The sequence below is a fragment of the Protopterus annectens genome, chromosome 8.part0 (assembly GCF_019279795.1).
Source record: "Protopterus annectens isolate FY-2018-M chromosome 8.part0, PAN1.0, whole genome shotgun sequence".
NCBI lineage: Eukaryota > Metazoa > Chordata > Ceratodontiformes > Protopteridae > Protopterus > Protopterus annectens.
The window spans coordinates 1,197,321,658-1,197,347,545 of record NC_056741.1 but is presented as its reverse complement, the minus strand read 5'-3'; positions in this window follow the sequence as shown (position 1 = coordinate 1,197,347,545).

Sequence of the window (25,888 nt, the reverse complement as noted above, 5' to 3'; positions counted from 1 at the left end):
TATATATATATATATATATATATATATATATATATATACATATATATATATATATATATATATATATATATATATATATATATATATTAAGGGGTTAGCATAGCCCCCCACTTACTTTGGTTTTATGCTGTCTGGTTTTGATTTACATTATTTGGTAAAAGTCAACTAGGTGGGGGACTGGGGGACTACAGCCCCACACCCCCCAATGTGGGGGGCTGCGCCCCCACCCCCACCCCTTAATATATATACTAACACCACGATCGCACTACAGTGGGGAAAAGGACACATACCATTGAACTGCTTTAGATTACTACTTGTCAATGAAATGAGTTTTAGGTGAAATGAGTTTTAGGTGAAATGAACTTTAGGTGATTTCGTCTTGGTAAAATGAGTTTAGGTGAAATGAGTTTTAGGTGTTCTTCTTAAGAACAGAGTGTTCAGATGAAAGTTGTTTATATATGTATATATATATATATATATATATATATATATATATATATATATATATTTACAATTAATTATTTATTTATGTTACAACTGATTTTAAAAATTATTAGTTTGCATTCTTATAGATAAAGACGAACAAGCGTTGCAGTTGTAACTTGATGGCTTAATTAGCAGATGAATTGATGTTTGCATTTCATTGGTTCAAAGTTAATTTAAATAGAATGTGAAATGTTTTTTTGTATTATTGTCTGATGAAGTGGTAGTAATAGCCGTGAAAGCGCTAACAATTTTAAATAAAAGAACAGTTTATGTACTATTTCTGCCATGAGTTGCTTCACGTTTGCTTTTTTCTGATTGCGTTTTTCATCATTTTGGTGATGTTACTGGGTGAAGCTCTTATACCGCTGGTATTATCTAAGTTTGACTTTTTTACAATTCAATTGAAACCAGAGGTAACCATGGCAGAAGGAGCTGTTAATCCTGTGGTAACAGCTTTAATGCCCGAAAGGGAGAATTATGTGAATGAACGAGCAGCAGGAAGGTTAACTCAACTACTCGCAATGGATGTTAACCCATTATTGGACTATAGGCCCGTTGGTACTAATGGAATTACTGAATTGGAGGTGAGGAACGATGCAATGCTAATTAACATACGTAAGGAACTGTTTAAGCTTGAAGACTTTTTGCATAAACTTAAACATTTACAGATGCAGCGATATCATTTTGAAGCTTGCTTGGAACTACGTATAGTTCCACGTGGCTTGAGGATCCTTAAGAAGACAACTTACAGTGAGCAGCATCGGGACTTGCTTAGTAAGTGGCAGAACTTAAATTTAGAATTGAGCTTTAGTTATATGAGGCTGTTAAATGAGATTTTTAAACCAGAAGAGGACCGCCTCATTGAACAAGTTTCTTGCATGCAAAATGAACTTTATGATAAATTTCCACATGATCTGTTAGACACTAAGTTATGTCAGATATTGGATACTGTAGCAGCCTTTGAACAGAGAACCTTACAACAAAAACAGAAGAAATTGGATAGAGATCTATCCAATTTCTCCAGAGGGCATGTCTTCACTTGGCCCAAACCTGTGTTAACAAGAAGTGTTAAGCACCACAAGATATATAACATCCCTATTAAAGACACAGTCCATCAAAAAACCAAACCCCCAACCCAAAACCAAAAGGATGTGAACATATTATCAAAACAAATTACAACCAATAACAAAATAATTATATAACATTAAACGCGTTCATTTAAACCTGGTTTGAAAATTGCTCCTAAATAAATAATCCACATACTTTCTTTACGATTTAAAATAGTATGTTAATGTTTATCTGACAAACCATCTCCCACCACCATGTCAATGCCTACAAAAACAAAATGAGCAGTAGCATGGTTCAACAAATGTTTATATAGGGCACTTCTTGGATGTTTACATTGTATATCACTCAAGTGCAATGCAATTCTCTGCTTAAAGGGTCTAGAAGTCTGAACCACATAGAATGCTCCACACTGACAAACTGCTAGATAAACCAGTCATTCACTCATACAAGTAATCAAATGTCTATTATACAACGACCCCCCCCCCATTAATATTCCAAAACGTGCACGCTGATTGGTCAGTGTGCATGTTGTAAATCAGACTTATACTAATGGAAAAAGGTCCGGTCACCCGGACTTTTTCCATTAGTATGTCTTTTTTTTACAGCAATGGAGAACACAAGATCTCCGTTGCTTTTGAGACACTGTCTCGTTATGTTAAAGGAGTTTAACATAGCGAGACAGCTTTAAAAAAAGTAACAGAGACCTTCCTTTCTCTGTTGCTTTTTTTAAAGGTGTCTCACTATGTTAAACTCCTTTAACATAGCGAGACACTTTGTAAAAAGCAACGGATATCTTGCTTTCTCCGTTGCTTCCACCAACAGCTCTGCTGTACTGCGTAAGCATATGCATGCACAGTACATCAAACTGTTGCAGAATACCAGACACCTGCAGAAGGGTAGCACAGAGGCATTATGCAATGCCATTATTTAAGAAAAGTAAGTATTTTTTTTCTTAAATAATGTCATTGTATAATAGCAATAACCCACTTCTGGGTGTGGGTAATGCTAGATTTACCCACGGTAATTTGTTTGGCCTCTTGAGCTTTGCCCTCATGACCAAACCACACCAACTGTGGGTAAATCCAGCATTACCCACACCCAGGCATGGGTTATTGCTACAATATTAAACACCCGTGATGTATTAAGCGAACTGAATGACTTTGCTGTAGATGCAACTTTGCTGTACGAACAATTACCACAAAAAGTACTCCCAAAAAATCACTGGGATTTGATTTGAAAAACAGTACTTTTACTTTTTTTTTAAATTGAAAAGATGTTCACCTACCGTTCTAGGCCTTCGGTAGGCATACAGACACATAGTATATAACCAGAGGTTGTAGTGCTGCAAGCCTTGTCTATCCAATTTAGTTCTTACAGAGCTAATTTCTTGAAGACCTCATTTCTATAAAGACAAACTGTTCTAAATGTCATCCGTTAATTATTTTAATCAAAACCTCTCAGCCAACAAACCCAACACAACCTAGTTCTGGAGTATTCCATCAGGCATTAATATGGTAGTGTTTGCTTGAAGTAGTGTGCTGACCATTTTAGGATTTGCTACATATTGCTGGTAAACATTTTTTCTGCTGTAGTATCTGATGTAACAATTGTACACAATAGAATTAGACAGTATAATGTTCTGACTGCACTACTTTGCCCTTGTCATTGGCAGTTGTTACATTGTCCTTGAGATGAACACAAAGTCATATAACCAAACACAGTTCTACATTCTTTACATCATGTAGTCTGACAGATGTTAGTTCTTTTCACTCCGTCAAAGGAATCAGAATGCAATCAGCATTCTGTACGGAATGATTGTAACAATATCAGCCAGTACCAGGTTAATTATCTTAAGTTCTAGTTTATCTAGTTTACCACTATCAATATCAGTGATGCTAGCTCAAAACAGAGTATCTTTGTTATCTAAGTTTTGATTTCCTAAATCTTTTTGGTAAATATTTTTCAGCATCAAGCTAAAACTTTTCTTCACATTACCTATTGAAATGTTAACGTAATAAAAAATTAAATTGCCTTTAAAAAATATTCAATAATGTTAATTGAGTCAGCATTAAAAAATATTCAAACACGCCAATCTATTCAAATATAGCTTCCTTCATTTGGTAATTTTTCCTAAGTGCTGGTAAGTATCAGCTTGAAAATTGCACTTTTTTTGAACTTATGTTAACTTTCAGTATCCAAAAACATCGCTGTCAAAATATTTATACTAATACAAACTCTAGCGGAAAGAGACAGCAAATTATAGGCAGCACAAAACATGCTTTAATTGGTTGATATGGAGGTCATACCATTAAGGAAATGGTTCCGCTACAATTATTTGTCATTATTTGAAGCTAGAAAAAAAAATAATTAATTGGCCATCATCACTGAAGTTTTGCTTTTGTAATCATATCTACTCATCACAACTGGAGTAATGTATACAACTCTTAATGGTGAGATATATCTTCATATATTGCCGCAACATAAAATTAATTTACTTGCTTGAAACTGAAAGGTAAGACAACATAATTTAACAAAATTTGTGTAATACATAATCCCAAAAGAAGTACAGTGCAATTGTCCTTAAAAGTGTAATGACAGCAAAGGAAAGAATGTCAGCTTCAGTGGCCATTCCATATTGAGAGGTTAGTCACATTAGGCGATGGTAGAAGACATTCAGTCAGTTTATTTTCTGCTGCTGATGAATCTTTAAAATATCCTGTGCTCTTTACTTGATGGCTTAGTTCCCTTCTTTGGGCTTTTTCTTGAGTGGTCTGGCATGGTGGTGAGTGTCATCAGCATGCTCTGTAGAAGTAGGCTTAGCAGTTGTGCTAGAAGGTTCTTCACCCGAACCAAAAATAGCCCTGAAAGAACACATATATCACATTAAGGAAAACTGCTACATGTATTAAAACAAATTTGGAAATAAATTTAAAGAGCAGGCAAAATAAAGTCATTCTGCATTTGTGGGCTCCAAACTATGAATATTTATAGAATATATTGTGTATAGTTTTCACTGTATATTTCAGCCTGGTGATAACCATTACTGCAGTCAGTGGTTTTATTATAGTTTATCTCAAACATGAAGTTTAAAAAGCACCATCTAATAGCCAGAGTTTGTTAGTATTTTGTTACACAGCAGGAGAAATTAAAGCTAATGTGTCTTCTCTTAAACAGTGTATGAGACAGCAGTTTCCTCCCTAGTTTGTTACATTCTTATTGGTCCAACAAGCAGATTTACATCAAGCCACAAGTCAAAAGTAGTGCCAATTACTTACCATTCAAGGAAAACTTTAACTACAGCCAGATAAACAAAAATGTAGCAGAATTTGATTTCTCTGAATCAGGAACCGTGATAAGACCATATCCCATGTATTATGCTGAGAGGATGCAGTTAACATTCTTTGGGTTAATGACAGCATAGAGTTTTCATTTTACTTGCTGTGACTTTCTAATCTATTATGAATTAAACCATTTACCTCCCCACTGTTGAAACAGATAATGCTAGATGTACACACACAATAATCTAACATTGATTTACAAGATAGTGTCATGTGGCAGTACAAATTCCCATGTGTGGGGTAATTGCTGTGTAAAATTTGCATTTCCTTGTCTATTTACTGAAGGGTCTACTGCTGTAATAAAGTGCATCTCCATCTTTTACCAGACTACTGTATGAAGCGATTGATGTGCCAGATCATATCAGAGCTGATCACTGTGCTTCTGGTTGGAGTTACAGCTATCCTGTGTATCTTTTCTAAAACCAGTCCTTAAATCCAGCAATTTCACTGAATAAATGGAGTATTCTTACTGCTGGTAGAATACCATTATCAATACAAAAAATATTTAGCAAACAGTTAAAATAATCTAAACCTGATGATGTTAAGGCACTTGTGGCACATTTATGAAAAAGTATTAAAATAATTACAGAGGCAGTGTGCCAAAGGGTCATGGCCAGCCTGCATAGATGGTAGGAGTGAGTCCCTCCCTGCTTGTTGATGTACCACATCACAGTGGTGTTGTCTGTTTTGATCAGGAGAGCCCCTGAAGAGAGAAGGGGCTTGAAAGCTATCAAGGCATGCTGCACAGCCATCATCTCTTTTTGATCGATGTGCAGAAGGATTTGCTGTGGGCTCCATTGGACCTGCGTGCACCTGCCATCCAGGTGTGCACCACAAGCGTAGTCTGATGCATTTGTGGTGAGGGTCTGGGTGGCGGGGGGTGGGGAGAAAGGCATTCCCTTGTTGTGGAAGCATGCTGTTGCCCACCAAACAAAATCTTTTCTGAGGCAAGGAATTATAGATAGAAGAGTTTCCAGGTCTTGAGTGTGTTGACACCAAAGGCTCTTTAGGTACCACTGAAGTTTCTTCATATGCAGTTTGGCATATGGAATGAGTAGTATGCAAGATGCCATGAACCCCAGAGCTTGCAGGATCTTCCTTGCAGGTAGCTGGGGATTGATGGCTAGTTGAAAGAAGTAGGCTGTCAGGAAACTTTGTTTCTCTGGAGTAAGGTATGCCATCTGGGATGTTGTGTCCAGACTTGCTCCCAGGAAGATTATCCTTTGGGTGGGCACCTGTTTGGATTTCTTTTCATTGATTGTGTACCCTAGGGAGGTTAGTAAGGTCTTTCCAATGGCCAGGTGCTTGATTAGCTTTTCCTGGCTGTCTGCCTGAATAAGGCAGTCATCTAGGTACTGAATATTTCTTTATCTGCAAAAGGCAATGGCCAGAGCCAGACATTTTGTGAAAACTCTGGAAGCAGTAGATATGCCAAAGGGAAGCACAGAGAACTGAAAGTGTTGAGATCCTGCCTTGAAGTGGAGATATTTCCTGCATGATTCCCTGATAGGAATGTGGAGGTAAGCCTCTTTTAGATCCAGGGTGGCTAGCCAAGTGTCCTTGGATAGCATGGGTAGCAGCTGTTAGAGGGTGAGCATTTTGAATTTTGGGATCACCAGGAAGGTGTTTAGAATAGATAGATTGAGGATGGGGCACCAGGTGCCCTCTTTTCTGGGCACCAGAAAAAGTCTGAAGTAGAAGCCTTGGCCTATCTGTTCTGCAGGAACGTGCTCTACTGCCCTCATAGAGAGCAGGGAAAAGATTTGCTTTTGAGCTTCTGCCCACTGATTTAATGGCAGATCTGGGAACCCTTTTGGGGTTGGAAGGGTGTGGAAGGAGAATGTGTATCCCCGAGACACAATGTTCGCAACCCAGTGGTCCTTGGTAATGGTGGCCCAGGTGCTTGAGTGAAAGGAGAGTTTTCCTCCTACTGGTAAGTGATGGTGGGCGAAGGGAGGGGCTGGAGGAGGTGAGTCATTGTGAGGTCTTACCATAAGGGGGTGGCTTAGAACTCCCTGGTTTTGAAGTGGGGGTAGTCCACTGCTTAGATCTCTGCATTCCTTGGGGCTGTTGTCTGGGGGGGTCTGCTTCCACGGGGCCTAGGCTGAGCCAGTTTACTGGGAGCAGGAAAGGACAAGTGTTTGGAGGGACAATGCCTGCTGAACCTAGGGGGCTGGACCTGCAAGAAATCCTTAACTGTTTGCATAGATTTTGCTTTTTCTTTCATCTTTTTTAAGACCTCTTCTGCCTTAGTGCCCAATAAGTTATCTTTGTGCAAGGGGGCATCCAACAATTTAGATTTGGCATGGTCTGGCAGGGGCTTTTCCTTAAGCCATGCATGCCTTCTAATGACAGATCCAGTGACTGCTGCCCTGCAAGAATCTTCTAGGCCATCAAAACCACAGAGCAAGGTGTGTTTAGTTACTTGACTTGCAGAATGCTTTAACTCTTGTAAATCTTTAGATTCTACCCAAGCAGTGGGATTCTTAGCAAAGGTTGCTTTAATCCCCTTTGTCCCTTAAGAAATCACCTCAGGGTGAGCTGTAGGATTTTTAAAAATATATTTGTGTGAATCAGGGACTCTATAGTACCTGTCTGGTTTTCTGGGAGCAGGAGGAAGGGCGTCAGGAGTCAAGCTGGATTTGAGGAAAATATCCTCCACAACATCCAGGTCTGGGGGGATGGCCAAGGGTCTGTGTTGTGGAAGATCTAGGAATTCCCTGAGTCTCTTTTTAGACTGAGAGTAGTCCTGACTCTCCCATTGGAAATGCTCCCTTAAAGTATGCAGAGTTTCCCAAATGGAAAAATCCTCTGGGGGACAGGCTGAAGGAATGGAATCCTCTGCATCAGAATCCTCATAAGTGGAGAGGGGTTGCATGTCTTCATATTCAGATGCATCTGATTCATCTGACTCTTGTTCAGACAAAACTACAAGGGACAGATCTCTTTTCCTTTTGGAGGGCGTAGCTTGGCTTCCCCTGATCAGCATGATAAGGTCTTTTGTCATTTTAAGCATTTGAGACTGAGTCAAGGTAGCAGGCACCTGAGAGTAAGTCATCAGTTTCTTGGGTGTGGTTCGTACCCTGGGCCTAAGAAACTCGGTAGTTTTAGAAAGAACAGTAGTCGTAAAAGAAGATGTCAGTTTCTGTCAAGATTCGATAGTGTGATGGACTTCTTCAGAATCCAGTGCCTGCTCAGTGGCTCCAGTCCCATCCAAGGTAGAGACGACCACATGATCCTTCATCGATGAAAGGTTTTACGGCATACTGGACTCCAAAAGGGTCTCGGTAGTGGCCTGCGGATCAACAGAAGTGGGCATCAGGGGCTGTGAAAGCACCTCACTGACTAGCTTAACGGAAGCGTTGTTGGTAGGTTTAGACCTATGCACTCTGTCTCTGTCTTTATCTTTATGGATTTTCAGAAGATCTGCTGTCAGATGGCTTACCAAAGCCATATCAGAATTCGAGGACTGTAAGCAAAAATATCTGGCTACAATAAGGACTCAACGATGGATAGTTATGGCACTGAACAATGCACAGAAGCGATGAGGGACATCGTGGTCTGGGCCTAAACAAGTGACGCAGTATGAGCGGAAGTCTCTGTGTGGTATTTGCTATCCACAGGTGAGACAATTATTAACTTTTTCTGACATCTGTTAGTGCAAGAATAAAGGATCCCCAATGGGGTGCTTAGCTTTAGAAGACTTCAACTTCAATTCGGTAGATGAAAACGTAGGTAGCGGCCGACTGGCACTCGTGCAAACTGCTTCTGCTTCAGACTCCACAGCAAGAAAGACTAATATAATGGCGTCGGCTGCCTTACTTTATACTACTGACAACCTGACTTCAATCCACAAGCGACAGCAACCGACGCAGAAATACTAAGTCTCTGGTATTCAGGCCGGCTGAGGGCTACCCTGGCAGGGATAACCCAAATAGAATGACTGCAACAGTGAAACACGAAGAGCATCAAAATACTGCCCAAGAAAAAAGACAATGGCTATGCAATGGAGTTATTTAAACATGTAAAAAATGGCTCTTTTTAAATAACATTGCTGTAGAATCACATTAGTAATCACCTGTGAGCCCAAATGTCATGTCATCTTAAACACCTACTGAGATTTAGTTATTCTGGATTTTCCGACATAGATAAGCCACTCCAGTCGTGGATAAACTAGCATGAATTGTGACATGGAGGTAATTATTGCACATGGCACAAATGCACCCCTATCACTTTCCAGTACCAAACCAAGTACAACGTTGCCAATAACATACTACTGCTACTGCACTATCTTCTCTATGCAATAGATGTAAGAGGAAACACAGTGCAGTATGCTGACCAAAAGTTTAAAACTATTATTAAGAGAGAGTTACAATTTGAATTATATGGGTTTTACTTTTGATTTTTCAATGTATGACTACGAAGATGAGGAAGAAATACTTCGTACTGGTACGAGACCTAAACGTACCAAACCTATTAAAACATATGCACATACTGTTGGGACATCAGTTATGGAAAAAGGTACTGTGGACAAACCAACTACTAATAAAGTAGAAGTAGTGGATAATAACAATAAGAAAGTACATTTAAATAGATTTTTTCTAATGACTGTAACTTTGACAATTTTGAAAAAGGGAAGCAGAGGTTAACGAACAAAGAAACAGTGAATGATACACTTAGAGATAAAATTCACAAATTAGGAAATGTTTTGAATATGATAAATAATATTAAAATTGAAAATGCTTATTTGCACAAATGTTTAGCTTTGAAAATTGTACCAGTTGGATTGCGTTTTTTTAAACTTCCATTAGGTATTGATTTTACTAATGAATGTAAGAATGAATTTAAGGATTTTTTTAACAAATATGGTTTTAAATATATGGATTTATTAAATAAATACAAAGATGAAAAATTATCAAAATATATTTTTGAGGCAGAGGAATTAAATGTAGAAATAGAAAATGATTTATTATTTGATGAGTGGAGTAATTTATACAATAAGCAGTTTTTGATAGCAGAAAAGAAATCTCAGACTATTTATGACAGGAAATGTAAAAAATTGAACAGAGATATTTTACAATATAGAGAAAATAAAGCATATATATGGAAAGTAGAATTGAGGAATAAAACGTATGGACAAAAGAATGTTTATCACAGTAAATATGAAGGACAGAATACATACAGAGGGGAAAATAAATGTTATGAGGATAATCGAGTAGAGTATTCAAGTAACAGGAGAAATGAACAAAATTTTCAGAGAAATTGGAATCCCCAATATTGGAAAAAGAAGACAGGAAATGGGACGAAGAAGTTTTACAGGGAATACAATTAACCAAGAGACTATTAGGGCACACACTGGATAATATAGATAGTAATAATAAGATAAAAGATGTCAGAGAAAAAGGGAATAAAACTATTCATATTGAAGGAGTAGTTAATAGTTATGACAATTTTCACATTTATAATTATTCTAACTTTAAAGTGGAGAGTATTCACTTCGAACTATTATCTAAAGGAATGAAATTTATTCCTACTCCGAGATTTGATTTGGTTGATCATTTAAGGGAAGTGAAACTCTTCACACGTAAGTTAAATTTAGCTACCATGTTTCAGGATAAAGAAGGTGATAGTTCTAAGGATAAGGATATAGAAGACAAAAAATTAAAGAAAAGAAGTACTTTTGTACCATATATGAACCCAGTAGTAGATATATATGAAAAACTGGTAAACAGGGAAATTTATAAGCACAAAAATACAATTCAAAAGAGAATATTTAAGGATAATTTGACCAAGGATGAAAGGAATGAACTTTACAATTTAAGAAGAGATTACAATATATGTATTATGAAACCAGACAAAGGGGGGTATAGTGATTTATGACAAAATGGAATATAATCACAAATTATTTACACTTCTTACGGAGACTGGTAATTATCAGTCGGTTTCCTTGAATGAAATAAATATTGCTTATCAAAGGATAGATTCCTACCTAGAAGAATTTTGGATATTTTTTCTCACAAGGCAACATAAATAGCTATTTGTGCAATAATCATTGCACTGTATAACTACTACCAGTGAACAAACTACAAACAAATTCATGATAGTGTCACAAAAGCTTTCCAGTGTACTTACTCTCTTATAGGCCATAAAATGTTCTCCTTCACATAACCAACGACTTGATCAACATATGGTTTTGGACCACTAATAATCAGACTCTCGATGAACCTGCTTATTTTCCAGTCAAGTTGCTGAAAATCAATACCACAACTGGCTCCAGTTACTGCAGTGTTTGAAGAAAGCAAATGAATTAAGGTTTGTCTGCTACTCCATACAAACAGTATTTATGGCAAACATGGATGTTTTATAGCAAGAAATTTAATCAAAATAAGGAGTATTTATATTTCCCTAGAATGAATAAGCTGGACATTGGTTTAAGAGGTAAGACAGTCTCTCTCTCACTCTCTCTCTCTCTCTCTCTCACTCTCTCTTTCTCTCTATCTCTCTCTTGCTCTCTCTCTCACTCTCTCTCTTTTGCTCTCTCTTTTTCTCACTCTCTCTTTCTCTCTCTCTCTCCTCCTTTGTCTCTGTGCAGCAAGGAGTTAAGTATGGTATTTGTCTCTGAGCTAATCATTTGCAAATTGAAATGGAGGAGTGATCTACCTCATTCTCCAGTGAATATGACTCATTAAACCAAATTAACTAAACTCTTGCTAGTCCTAGAGAGTTTGTAATAAGCGACACTTATGCAGGAGCTTAGTACAACAATAAATGGCAATGTGAACATGACAGCTACACAAGATTTCACAACTAAACTGCAAAATAATGACTTAAATGAAATAAAAAAATAATAAAACAGCAACTAAGAGTCCTTACTAAAACATCTGTTTAATAAAATAATAAGTTATGAATACGCATTCGGGCACCAAGAGCTTCTTTAGATGCAAAATAAAAACTTCAGTGTGAAGTTGGTTTTACTACCAAAACCTCATGCATTATTTATCATTTTAACAACATGAAATCATTTTAACAATATGAAATCATTAATCCTTTCTATGATATGATTTCTATGATGATTTAACAGCAAGAAGTTCTCAGCAAGAATTGCCATATACATTTTATTATAGTTTGTAGAATGTTGGAACCTGTTCAATTCTCAAAAATGAAGGAAAAAAAAATAAGAGAAAGGAAGTTGAATAAATGCTGTACTGTACTCACTCATAAGAGACGCAACAACAAAGACCCATGTAATATGCATTGTTTTCATCAGCTAAAGTGTTGTTCTTGAATTGTGTACCACCTGTGGGAAACCAAAGTGAAAGCAAATCATTAAAAAATAAATATTTGTAGTTATACCTATCGAATTATCTCCAAGTAAGTTACAGGTGCCTGCCTGAATATTATTATTTTGAATTAATACTTGAACCAAAATATGATAGTGGTCAAATCATTATCAAATCATTTGTTATATAATATGTAGCTAGTCATATATACAACTGGGTCAAACTATGATCTTTTTCTATGATTTAGTATTGTCCCAGCCAAACCATTGCCCTATAATGTGACATTGTGCCCTTTCATACAATAATGGCAGTAATACATTCTTAGAAAAATTTTATTTAGGTTCGCTGCCCTACTCTTTTCAATATTCTGTTCCTTTCTTCTTCTCTTTACTCAGTATTGCACTGTATTCTTAATTATTATATACTTTGTCTTTTATATTCCTTTCCCACTTGCCCTGCCCTTGTCAGTCACCACCTACCATCCCTTTTAGTCATCTACAGTAGCTTTGTTTTATTGACAAATTTCTGGTTCTCCATAGCTGTATCATACCTTATTTCCACTATCATCTCTCCCTCCTTCTACTATCAAAAAGAAGTGTGAATGGACTAAATGAATTTTCTGTAAAAGAAATGAATAACTGAAATATGTGTACATACAAGCAATAAGGCAGTCACTGATGTGTATCTAGAGATGTTAGTGGACTGGCTAGTGAGGTAAAAATTAACACATTAGGACTGTAGGAGACGAGGCAATTGCAGACCACTGGATAGAACAGGGGAGTGAAAATGTAGTCAGATGGAAACCAAGGAGAACATAGGTAGTTGTCATCTAAAGAATCCAGACAAGTGGGAAGGCACAAACACTGGTGAAAGGAAAAGGTAGGAGACCCAATTATAAAAGATAAGTCAAGGGAAAAGAAGGTCATAGTGAAAGGAAAGGTACAGACAGCAAAAAGAAGTCTAGAAAGAGAGACAGAGATGACAATGCAGGAGACAAGACCACAAGGACAACAGGAGGTTGATTGACAAGAAGGGACACTCACCTGGATGGGAGAAGCACATTGCAAATGAGCAGGATGTTTGACAGGGAGTCAGAAAGGGATCAGATAAAGTGCAGGAATGCAGACTGATTGCACCAGCGAGGAGTAGAGCTGGAGGTGGTAAAAGTTTATTTATTTAATTTAGTTTGATTACCGGGGTATTACATTTACCCCCAGACACTATTAACAGCCTAGGTGAAAAGATTCACAAAAAAGGAAAACAGAACAAATTCATAAACACAGAGTAAACACAGAAGGTAGATAATACCATAGACATTTGATACAATATGTAAGTAATATTAGCAGAGTCGAAAATCAAAGGTGAATTAATTTCAGAAATAAATATGAGAGGGAAGCAGCAGCTGAGAACCGAGAGGATCAAAGTAGAAGTGATGCAGGTGAGGAGGGAGCTAGGTTATCTGTCCAGTGGAAAAACACTTGCAGTCATATTTTTGATGAATGTGTCTTTTGAGTTAAACTCTGAAGGTGGGGAAAGAGGAGAGATTGTCATGTTTTGAGTGCTGGAGAAGAAGGAATGATCCATACAGCGCAGTTTAGTTTGGGGTGCCTAGAGTGAGGGAGTTAGTTCCAAGAGGTTGTGGATTTTATATGGGGTGTTTTTATTATGGAGTTTGGCTGCAAGAGGTGGAAAGACACCTGGTTGAAGTAATTTGTAAACAAAAGACCATAGGTGCGGCTCAACTCTGTAGGAAACTGATAATCATTTGGCCTTGGAGAGTGTGATGCAGTGGTGTTTCTGAGGGGAGGAATTGGAAATGAATGGGTAGATTTTGTTTTCAATGGACTGTAGCATGGATGAGAATTTTTAGAGGATGTGACTATTATGGGGAGCCCATATTCAAGTTGAGCAAGGAGAACACCTTTGCCTATTGCAGCTGTAGCTGGTCTGGACAGAAAGGGAGATATGTTTCCAAAACCAGGATAAAAAAGAACTGATCTTTTTCCTGGTGTTTTCAACATGGCTTTGGAAATTAAGTAACTGGTCTAGCCATAAAACGAAGTATTTAAAGGATGTGGCTGTTTCTGTAGAGGAACCATCAAGATCTGTGATGTTGACATTTTAGGAGCGTTTTTCAGCTTTTGTGATGTTCCAAACATCATATGTTTTTTTAGAGAGATTTAGGAGTAGCTTATGGTTGTTAAGCCAATAATTAAGGGAGTGAAGGTCATGACAAAGCAAAGTTATGCCCTCACATTTCGAATAAATGTTAATATTTCTGGAACCATATGGTTTACTAAACAAGTATAGATGGCAAACTGTTCAGCACAAACAGATTTATACAGTGAAAGGGTCCATTAGATTTTAAGTCTTGAACTGGTTTTTATAAGTCATAATAAACACAGTAAATATAAATTCTGCAATATTTGTAAACAACTTGCAATATCTTAATAGTCGCTAAATCTGAATGCATACTGTTATTATTGTTTTTGTTTGCCCGTTTATGAGCTTTCGTATAAGTCTATGTAGTTCTGTCTGTTTTACTTGGTTGTTGAGATATTTGGAAAAATATGAAAATTATGACAACGTAAATAAATAGTAAATGACCAAGAACAAATGTCTGTTTAGCAGCAATAGGCAGCTGGCAAATAGCAATGCATTTGTGTTGTCTATCATGTAAGTTTTAAGGTGAAATATTTCAACAGGTTGTATATGGCATGGTTTTGAATTAATAATGCAAAAATGAACAGGCTATAGTTGTTGTCTAGAGACATCAGTGGGATGTATCTGCAGAAACACCTGGAGGCTGTAGTGAGTTAAACTAAACTATAGCAGATAAGATGAAGTGTCAGTGAAGCAGAGGAAGTAGGTAAGTATTCAAGCAGGAGATAAAAGAAGTAATAAGAAAAGTACACTGCAGAGGAAGACAAATGGTGTCGCAGAATACAGCTGGGTAGCATTATTCTGAAGTGCAAGGAGTCTACTTAGAAAAATGTGGTGCTATAACCAGTAATGTAGGAGTGGTGAATATTGGTAATGGGTATAGGACATCAGTTAAGGTATTAGCGCATGGTCGTGCCTAGGTATAGGAGACAATTGATGACATTATGGCATATGGAGGTGCCTAGACATAGGAGCCCAACAATGGGGTGATGGGACATAGAACTGCCTCAGGACAGAAAATCATAGATATGATGATGGGACATGGAGATACCTGGGTATAGGAGTCCAACAATGTGGTGATGAGACATAGAAGTGCCTGGGGATAGGAAATCATAGCTATGGTGATGAGACATGGATATGCCTGGATAGAGGAGACCAGTAATGAGGTACTGGGGATGGAAATGTGTGGGTATAACCTGCTCAGAAATGACATAAATAGGAGAGATGGAGGTTGATGAGCAGTCAGAATAAAGGATGGCATCAAAGGTGATGCCAAAGAACAGGAAAAATCAATGCAATTCCATGAGGAGAACAAGGAAGAGGTAGGATAATAATTTAAATGCTCTGGTAGAGGAAGAAGCTGCATGTTGATGAATCACTGAAGTAAATCACCACCAATTAAACACACTAAAAGAAAAGAATGAGAGATTACATGAGACAGTAAAGGAGCAGGCTAAGAATAAGAAGACAATACTCACTGTAGATTTGGATCTGCCAAAAATGAACTGGGTGATTCCAAGCTCCAGTGCAAAAGGGAATAGGTGTTATTTCAGGTGTTAGCTGAAAAAAGTTTCAATCAACTTGTAGAGGGCTTTACAAGAAAAGACTGATTTCTGGATATAATCCCAACCAAGGCAAAGGGTAACATATTGTCCAGGACAGTAACGGTATCATTAGCAAGAGGTGGCCATGCCACTTTGTGGTATTAGGGTACAAGAGAGAGAAAGACTATGAAGACAAAGATGACAGAATAAGATTTACAGTACAACATCTAGTTTTGTCGCTTATGAGACTGTCTTGAATAATGAAGTCTGTTATTTAAGATTTGTAGTAAACGTATAAGGTTTGTGTCCTCTAAAGATAAACAAAAAAAAAACTATAAACTACTATAGAAGCTTCATTACCTACAAATATTACTAAGGGAAATGCACATTTGGATTTAGTTAAATGTATAGCATGCCTGTACCAAACCAGGCATGCTCACTAAATCTTTTGCACCAGTTGTTATGCAATAGGTATTATGGACCCAAGACAAAGAACTGGGAATAGAATTTAAACATGAAATACTTTGCTACAGTTTCCTGATGTGCATAGTCCTTTTTCAGAAAATAACTGATTCTCACCTGTAATGCTTCGCCTTATATTTAGGGGCTGTGATAGAAGACCACTTGTTTTTTAAATGGTGACCACTGATGCCTGTTGAGCAAATGTCCTCACCTACTCACAACTGGAAAAAGGAGATTTAACTACCATTTCTTGAATTCAAAGATTTGATAAATATTTGTATAATTATGATTTTGCCATATTATTATTGCCATATATTATTTTGGAACATAACCCACCATGTCCTTTATTTACTGCTGCATCTTTTAACTAAGTGCGTAATGATTACTAGCACTTGCAAATTAATGCATGCTCCTATACAGAAAGCTCAGCTTGGATTTCTTTGAAATTCTCAAAAAGGGCTTTGCATATCAGTACTATTTATTTGGGACAAATTGTTTATTCTGAAAACTTGGAGTGTTTTCAAATGTTTGTATCTAATGCCTTATCATTCCAGGGTCCACATAGACTTCTGTACTTTGACCTTTTCTCTTTGAGTTGGAATTTGTAATGATGTAATACTGAACATGAACTGATAATTATGTAAACCTAATTTTTACACATTACATCTAACTAGTTATTAGATTATAATATATTATACTTTAGAATTTTTCAAATGCATTTTCTTTTAATTTAATTTTGGACATTCTATAAAATAATTATTAATTTATCTTTTTTGTGCCTCTGAATGCCGTATAACATTATAACGTTCCCTTATATTACTGGAAATATCAGAAATAATGCTTACAGATTAACATTTTATTTTATGGTAAAATGCAAATCAGTCACTCTATCTCTCTGCTATCTCTGCCTAGCTATCTTTGTATTTTATTTTTTTTGTAACCAGATAATTCCAATGAAGTACAAGCATCCTAATGGAATGAGGAAGCATAACAAAGTGAAGGGGTTACTTGTGAGAGATGCCTGAATATTTAGGGAAGCTGGATGAAGGACCCTGTCATGTGTTACAGTCTTATTTGTACCGCTGGATAACAGCATATACGATGGCTGAAAAGTATCTTTCAACTGGATTAAAAGCATAATCATTATGTGCCTTTCCAGACTTTTTATGTAGAATGTGTGTGTGTGTGTGTGTGTGTGTGTGTGTGTGTGTGTGTGTGTGTGTGTGTGTGTGTGTGTGTGTGTGTGTGTGTCTGTGTGTCTGTGTGTCTGTGTGTCTGTGTGTGTGTGTGTGTGTGTGTGTGTGTGTGTGTGTGTGTGTGTCTGTGTGTGTGTGTGTGTGTGTGTGTCTGTGTGTGTGTGTCTGTGAGAGAACAGTTTAAAGGTGAATTATACATAAATCTATAAATATAACATATTCTGTTTAAAAACTAACATAGAAATTCGTGCTTAACAAATACATACCTGGAATATTTTCTTAAGTGCCATTTTATAGACAATGCCATGATTATTAACTAATTTCAATAATAGGGTAACTTAAGGTGCAAAGCCACTATACATGTTTTATTTCAGTGGTGGTGCTGCAGTAGCGTTGTCGCCTCACAGTAAGACGTCGTTCTGTTCGATTCCCAGCTAGAGTGTCTTCTGTGTGGAGACATGCGTGAATGGGCGTACCTTCGTTGAAGGTTGTGCGTCAGGGCCGGCAACTCGGCACGTAAAAATCTACTGCCAATCATTAGCAGACCGGAGTTCCGCTGTGGCGACCCCTAACTGGGAAAAGCCGAAAGGCACAACAACATTATTCTATAAAATTCCCATTTAGATGCAGTCAAGTAAACCAAAATATATTATTTTGCTTAAAAATAAGTTGGTAAACACATACCAAATTATTTGTGATATTTAAATGTACAAAGCAAATGGTGCCTACATCAAATAAACAAATATGCATTTCAGAGTTGGTGCGGGGTGCTACATAGAACAAAGATTGCGGCATACTACATAGAACAAAGATCCTTTGCTTCCTCTCCTGTACATTCTCCCAAACTCCCTGCTATATATATATATATATATATATATATATATATATATATATATATATATATATATATATATATAAAAACACAAACACTTTCACTCTCTCTGGTACTCTCTCTCGTTCTCTCGTTTATTCTGTAAAAACCTTGCAGTCATCATCTTTTTAACTGTTTCTTTGGAAACTGTTCTGCTCTTTTTCCCTTAGGATACTGTATATTATTCCATGGCTTAGCTTCACACAGTGATCAAAAGCAAGTGATTGTATTATGGTTATTATAAAAATTAATTAAGTTTTATTGTTTACCATTTGCAATGTTCCCTAAATGTCTATGACTGCTACATAAAATGTAAAACTCTCAATTGATTGAAATGAATCATCGGTCTTTGTTTTGTCACATATAGTGATAAAACTAACCATATACAAATCCTACCTGATCAAGACATTTTAGCATAAAAACAAAAATCTGTTAATTGCTACATTTTTTTCTTGGAATTTAGCTATAAACAAGATGAGCAAGCAAAATATATTTAAAACATACACATGACTGTCACATGGTTTGTTTCGCAATGCATTCCACAAGTCCACTAATGAACGTTCTGAGAACTCCATTTCTTGGGTTTTTGTTTTTCCAAATGTTCAGTCTGTTAATGCAGTTTTTGCACTCCTCATTTTACTAAAAGGTGAACAGCAACCTAACATGCTTGACAAACTGTGTTTAGAACCGTCATTATAACATCCAGGTTTGCATTTCCAGAGAGGACATCATGTCATCATGTTATTTTAGATGATGTTATGCCCCTGTTTCAGCCTGCCCATTGTCTTGAAAATGCTATAAATTTTGGTTAATAATTGAAAATTTCTGAAATGTATCCTTTAGGTATAATAAGAGACAATTCTCCAACATAATGATATAATCTTTGACTATACCTGATCTACGCCTTGATGCAGTATTGAGAATTAGACTGAAGAACAGCTGAAATCTGTAACTGTGCCCAGCTGCAGTCATTCACTGATATAAGGTTTGGAAGGTGTTGGCATAAAGAGTTCACTTTGGCCAATCAGTGTGATGACTAAATCTTTCCTCACCCCCTTGATCTTTTGTTCCAGAGTGAGGTACAACTGTTACTAAAGACATTTGAAATAATTAATCATAACACAGACGGTTGCACCATAAGTACACATTGTTTACCCCTTCAGTTACAGCATTTATATTATGTTTTTGCTAATCTCTTATTACTTCTGTATCCTTATTTTCTTTCTTGCTTAATTTTTTCTGACAATTTTTATATATATATATATATATATATATATGTATATATATATATATATATATATATATATATATATATATACGGATCCACTTTTTAATTTTGAAAGCCCAAAATCTCGACTTTCAAAATACCAATCGCAGAAAGTCAAGATTTTGGAATCTCGAAATTAAAAAGAGATAAAAAAACACAATGAAACAACTAAAACAATGTTTTTGCAGGGAAGGCAAGCCCCCTGGCACTCCCCACATTGGGGGCTGTGCCCACCACACCCCCTGCAACTTATATATACCATCTCCAAGATCGCACTACAGTGAAGAGAACGGTAATGCTCCTGTTCCACTTACCATTCTCTTCACTGTAGCACAATCGCGCTACAGTGAAGAGAATGGTAATGCTCCTGTTCTGCTTACCATTCTCTTCACTGTAGCACAATCGCGCTACAGTGAAGAGAACGGTAATGCTCCTGTTCCACTTACCATTCTCTTCAATATAGCATGATCTTGGAGATGGTATATTCAAGTTGCAGGGGGTGTGGGATGTGCAGGGGGGTGCAGCCCCCTCCTTCAAAAACATTGTTTTAGTTTTTTTTTTTTTTGTTCCACTTTTTAATTTCGAGATTCCAGAATGTCGATGTTTTGAGTTCGGTATTTCAAAACTCGAGATTTTGGGCTTTCAAAATTAAAGACCATTTGATCGACATTCATTTGGTCGACAGCTCATTTGGTCGACAACCAGTATTCAAGGCAAAAACCTGGGATTTGCCCCCCTACCCAATGCTGTGCAACCCTGGAGTTGATATATATAGTTAGGGGGGTGTTGGGGGTGAAGCCCCCCACCTATTTTTGTTTAAAATGTGTAGTTTTTGTTGTATTGTCATGTTTTAAATGGAAATAGGTGGGGGGGCTTCACACCCCCAATGTGTATATATATATATATATATATATATATATATATATATATATATATATATATATAAAAACACTCAGCTGTATATGTACAGATATGTGTATGTATGTATACATATGTAGAGAGATAAACAGTTATATATATATATATATATATATATATATATATATACACACATGCACACACACACACACACACACACACACGCAAACATGCCTTTTTTTCATTTTTATGTTAATGAACGTTCCAGTTTTTCTCTGAAATACATTGTGCAGATATAAAATTTCAACCACTGAGATATCTCTTCCAGTTATCTGTTTTCCTTTATTAATGAAGTTCCCCTCTTTTACATTCTGTTATATGCAAATTAACAGTGGAATAAGACAGTGATGCTATGTAGAACAGTTTGATGTAATTACATTTATTGAATGGTGCAATAAACTGAACTTTGCACTACACAGAGGAATGCTGTTTTTCCTGAATTGCAGGGACCTGGAAGTAGATGATATTAAGTTTGGGGGTTAGGTAGCAAAGTCCTAGCTTTGAAGGTTTTGGAAGGAAGAAGATGTTAGTAAACTAAAAATTTGAAGTTTGTGGAAATACCATTTTGAAATGGCATTTTTCATCTGGTATTCTTGATATCCAATGCGCAATTGCCAGGGAAGCAGCAGGAAGGAAGGAATGGTAGACCATCAATCACTAAATTTTATGTAAATATTCTCACTGAAAATATGATATAAACATAGATACATGACAATGAACTTGTATATGTGCTTGATATTCAAGTCAATGTGCTAATCTTAAAACCCATCTTTTGTTAAATTAATTTTTGCAGTGTTGATTCAGTTGTGTGAAAGAAAAATCTGCCCTAAAACTGAGTATATATATTTTATTATATTTTGATGTCCTGTGAACTACTAAGGCATTGCAATTTTTCTAAGTGTTTTTTATTATATTTCAATTTATTGTATTCCAAAATAGGCTTCAGAAGGACTGCCATACTCATGGGATTTAGTTTCTCAGTCTTTTTACTGTTTTCCATGAACTGAGTCTGAGTACTTGTAATATGACAAAGTCTGGATATCATAAATTATTTTTTTCCTCCATTTAACTGATGCAATAGTGCTGTGAGTCGCTGTTTTTTAAATGGTCTATGAAAGTACTAGAATTTTTAAATGAATCATTCTTGGCTATAGTTAATCTAAGCTTGTAAAAACATGCATGGTTTATTTTTATGAATTAAAATTAAGGTGAAAAAGCAGGGTTTTGCTATGCACTGATAGCTGTTGTAATAAAAGTACCAGATGATTCCTCTCCAACCCCGTGTTATTGCTAGATGTCAAAGTTGTCAGCTCTGCTCATTCAGCAGTGACCAACAGTTATCACTTTATCGAGCTGATAAAGCAAATGGTTGTTGTCTGTAATTTAATACTATGCTTTATCTTGTAGTTACATGGATAAAAACAATCCCCAGGATTCAACAAAATCCATGTAGACTCCATGTACAGCCTACATGGAATGTACCCATGTACATAGCCATGGTTCCCCTCGGCAGGATGCCATGCATATTAATGATAGTGCACTGCCAAGAGAGAGCATAGTAACAGGATTATTGAATCCATGTAGGCAGAAGTGTAGAGGATATCCCGTGGTTGCAGATGCTTGGTGAGATGTTATGTACAAGGTGAGGCTCCCTGTAATGTTCCCTGCTACTGTTAAAATGTGCTGTGAATTAATAGTTTGTGTTTTAAATGCCTAATTTTGTTTGTTTTTTTTTTTGTTTTTTTAATGTGGGTTTGCTCAGCACGGCATGGAGCTCGGCAATGCCAAGCTGTGCTTACTCACAGACAGATGACACCTGCCAGACATCTAGAAATAGAAACTGGATGTAGTTAAGTATCATTTCTGTGTTTTTATTTTTTAATTTTAATGTGGGTTTGCATGGTGTGGAGCACAGCAATGCTAAGCTCCACTTACATATAGACAGCCAACACCTGACAGACATCTAAAAATAGAAACCAGATGTATTTAATTATTTATTTCTGCTTATGTTTAAGCCTGTTTGCACAGCATGGAGCAGTGCTTAGCAATGCTAACAGGTAGCCTAGCAGTATATATGAAGATATACTAGTTTGCATACTATCCAAGTAGCTAAACGGGTAGAGTCACCGTCTAAAGCTTAGTAGGCCCAAGGTTTGACTCCTTAACAGTCATACCATTTTTTAATGTAATTTAATTTTATGTTTAATGTAAAAACAAAATTATGACATTTGGCAGAGGTGTACAGTGCTTAAATGTGGTTAATGGCTACTACTGTTTGCGTATTGTTAAGTTTTGCTAAAACCACGGTTGTGCAAATTTTCACAATGCTCAGCTCAGCTTAGGTGCTTTTTTGAATGTGGCTGAATGACATGTAAGGGTGGGAAAACAGTCTATATCAAGCCCAATAGGCAGGAAATTTGCAACAGTTGTTAGAGTCTTTCTGTTAGTATACCACACAGTGTGACTGTGATAAGTATGGATATAATATGCTAACTGCAGTGCAATAGACAATAAACATTAAAAACTGTACTGCAATAAAGAATAAATAATAAAAACTGTACTGCAATAAAGAAAAAAACAATAAAAACTGTAGTGCAATAAATGGACAATTAGAACCGTAGTGCAATAAATGAACAAAAAAAACTGTAGTGCCATAAACAATACCAATAAAAGTAAGCAAAAAAGATGTAAAGCAGGATTTTGGTTTCATGACATAATTGCAGTAGAGCTGTAAGCATTGCATATCTATGACAAGGCTGCTGCAGTCAGCTGTAAAACTGTAATAACTGTTGAATGCAAAAGTAATGATCTGAAAAATGTATTGCACAATGCATAGTACATTTCAAGGCTGTCTCCAGGCCAATTTCAGTCACATAATACTCTCTTTTCCTCCCACTCCAGGAAGAACAGGTATATTGGTAAGGTAGCCCACTTTATGGACAGATATCATGTGTAGACTCCACAAATAATTAATACCAATACCAATAAAGTGTTAAGCAGCATTGTGGTTTCTTAAATAAATCTGTCTTAATATTTACAGTAGGGCTGTATTCATTGCATGTCTGTTCTAATGTCACTGCAGTCAATTGTAAAGCTGTAATAGCTGTAGAATGCAAATGCTATGGCTTGAATAATGTATTGCACAACTCGTAGTATGGTTCAAGGCTTTCTCCGGGCCAATTTCAGTCACAAAATGCTTCTCTTTTCCTCCTACTCCAAGAACAACAGGTATATGGGTGAGGTAGCTCACTTTATGGGCAGATATCATGCATAGACTTCACAGATAATTAACACCAATACCAATAAAGTCTTAAGTAGCATTGTGGTGTCCTAAAAAATCTGTCTTAATATTTGCAGTAGGGCTGTATTCATTGCATGTCTGTTCTAAGTCGTTGCAGTCAATTGTTACATCCCTTGCAGTCACAGCTTTTGGATTCTACTCCCATGCCTGCCAACTAAGGCATGACAGCTGTCTAGTTTACTTAAGGTACACAAACATACCTCTCAACTGTCATGATTTTTTATTATATAATTACAGCAGCCTAATCTGTCTGGTCCATGATTACCATATAAATGATTACCTGCAATGCAATGTATTTTCAAATCTGTTTACAAAACACCATGGCAGTTATGTACATGCATATTATGTGAAACTGTTCTGTGTAGTTGTGTACCTGCATTTGTAAGTGCTTGGCCCATACTGTCCTGTGCTAAAAGCTTGAGAGGTATGTACATGCTACATCAGCTATAGAAGAACTGTAGTCACTGTACTCACAACTGACACACCTGTAGAGGTATGTATTATCAGTTTTTTTAGGGATATCATCTGCAATGTCACTAATGGTATGCCCCCCCCCACATCTTCTTTAATTTATTATTGTTATTTATTATTATGATTTAATATTAACATATGTTGTTAAATTGTTTTGTTTGCCTTATGGGTTATTTGATACTCGCTTGCTGTTGACATATTTACTGTTATGTTACTTAATGTTGTGTTAAACATACTATATCTTAATATGCATTTAGATTAATCAATATTATGTCCCATTATGTTAATACTAACATTGCTTTGGTTATTGCTAATCTTAACTTATTGTTATTACTACTTTACTACAGCACATTAAGGTTGGCCTGTTCCTTGCAATCCACCTACCTTGCCTCCTCCAGCCATGGCACTGGGTTCCAGCATGTCTGGAACCCAGTCTAGTGGTGCTACCCCTGCTTCCCCTGCACTACCTGTAGTGTCAGGTAGTACCACCCCATGGGATGGAGATGGGCCACCCTCTGGGACCAGTGGTGGAGGGGCAATTGTCACCTGTGACAATCTGATGGGTTTGGTGCAGGGATCGTCATCCATGGGTTTAGACAATGCCTGCACCCAATGGACCGCATTCTGGCTACCCTCGGGGTAGTGATGGAGCAGTGCCGATAGTCCCACGGGTGGGGATATAAGTCACACTGCTGCCTTGTGGAGGCACATTAAACTGTAATTCCACAACACCCCTCCCCATCCAAGGTGTTCACACCCTCTTGTGTCACACACCACCCCTGTCTGGTGTCTTGTCTGTTTGCAAAAGCTTCCTCACTTATCTAACTTACCTCCCCCACATGTACCTATGTCCTACTTGACTAAAGGGTAATGGAAAAAAATGGGAGTGTACCTTTGAGTCTGGTGTAAGAGTATACCACTAGTACTCTGTTAGTGATACCATTGCCAACATACCTACCTTAAATACATGCCTTAATTGGAGTGGAATGGGTACCCTCATTCTGACTCAGCCTCTGCAACAAGGCGGACATAGCTCCCACAGTTACTCTTACAGCTTGGTGTCCTCTAAAGTGTTCACACTCTCTGCCTATGCCTATTACCTGCAGCAGCAGCTGCAGACTGTAGCACACACGTCTCTATGTAAAAGTAGCTGCTACAGACCTACCCTCTGCAATGACATAGTCTCCTCACCCCAGTAATGTCTAGCACAGCATGTCAAAAAAGGCTTCTATTCTACATGAAGGTCTTATATCTTGTACAGAGGTTGCATCTCATTGGCGGATGATAGTGCAAATAAGCTGTGTTGGCTGCAATTAGCATTTCAGAACCACAGATTAGTTAAGAGACAATCACCTGGTAATGAGAAGCATGTTAAAAAGGCAAACAGCTGGCTATGGGGAACCAGTCTGTATGAGACTTTCCTCAAACAGAACATGCACTTGCAAAACCTTAAAAATCACCACATATCAGCAGAGGAGTTTTGCATGCCATCAGGTATATCACATTTTGCTTTACAACAGGAT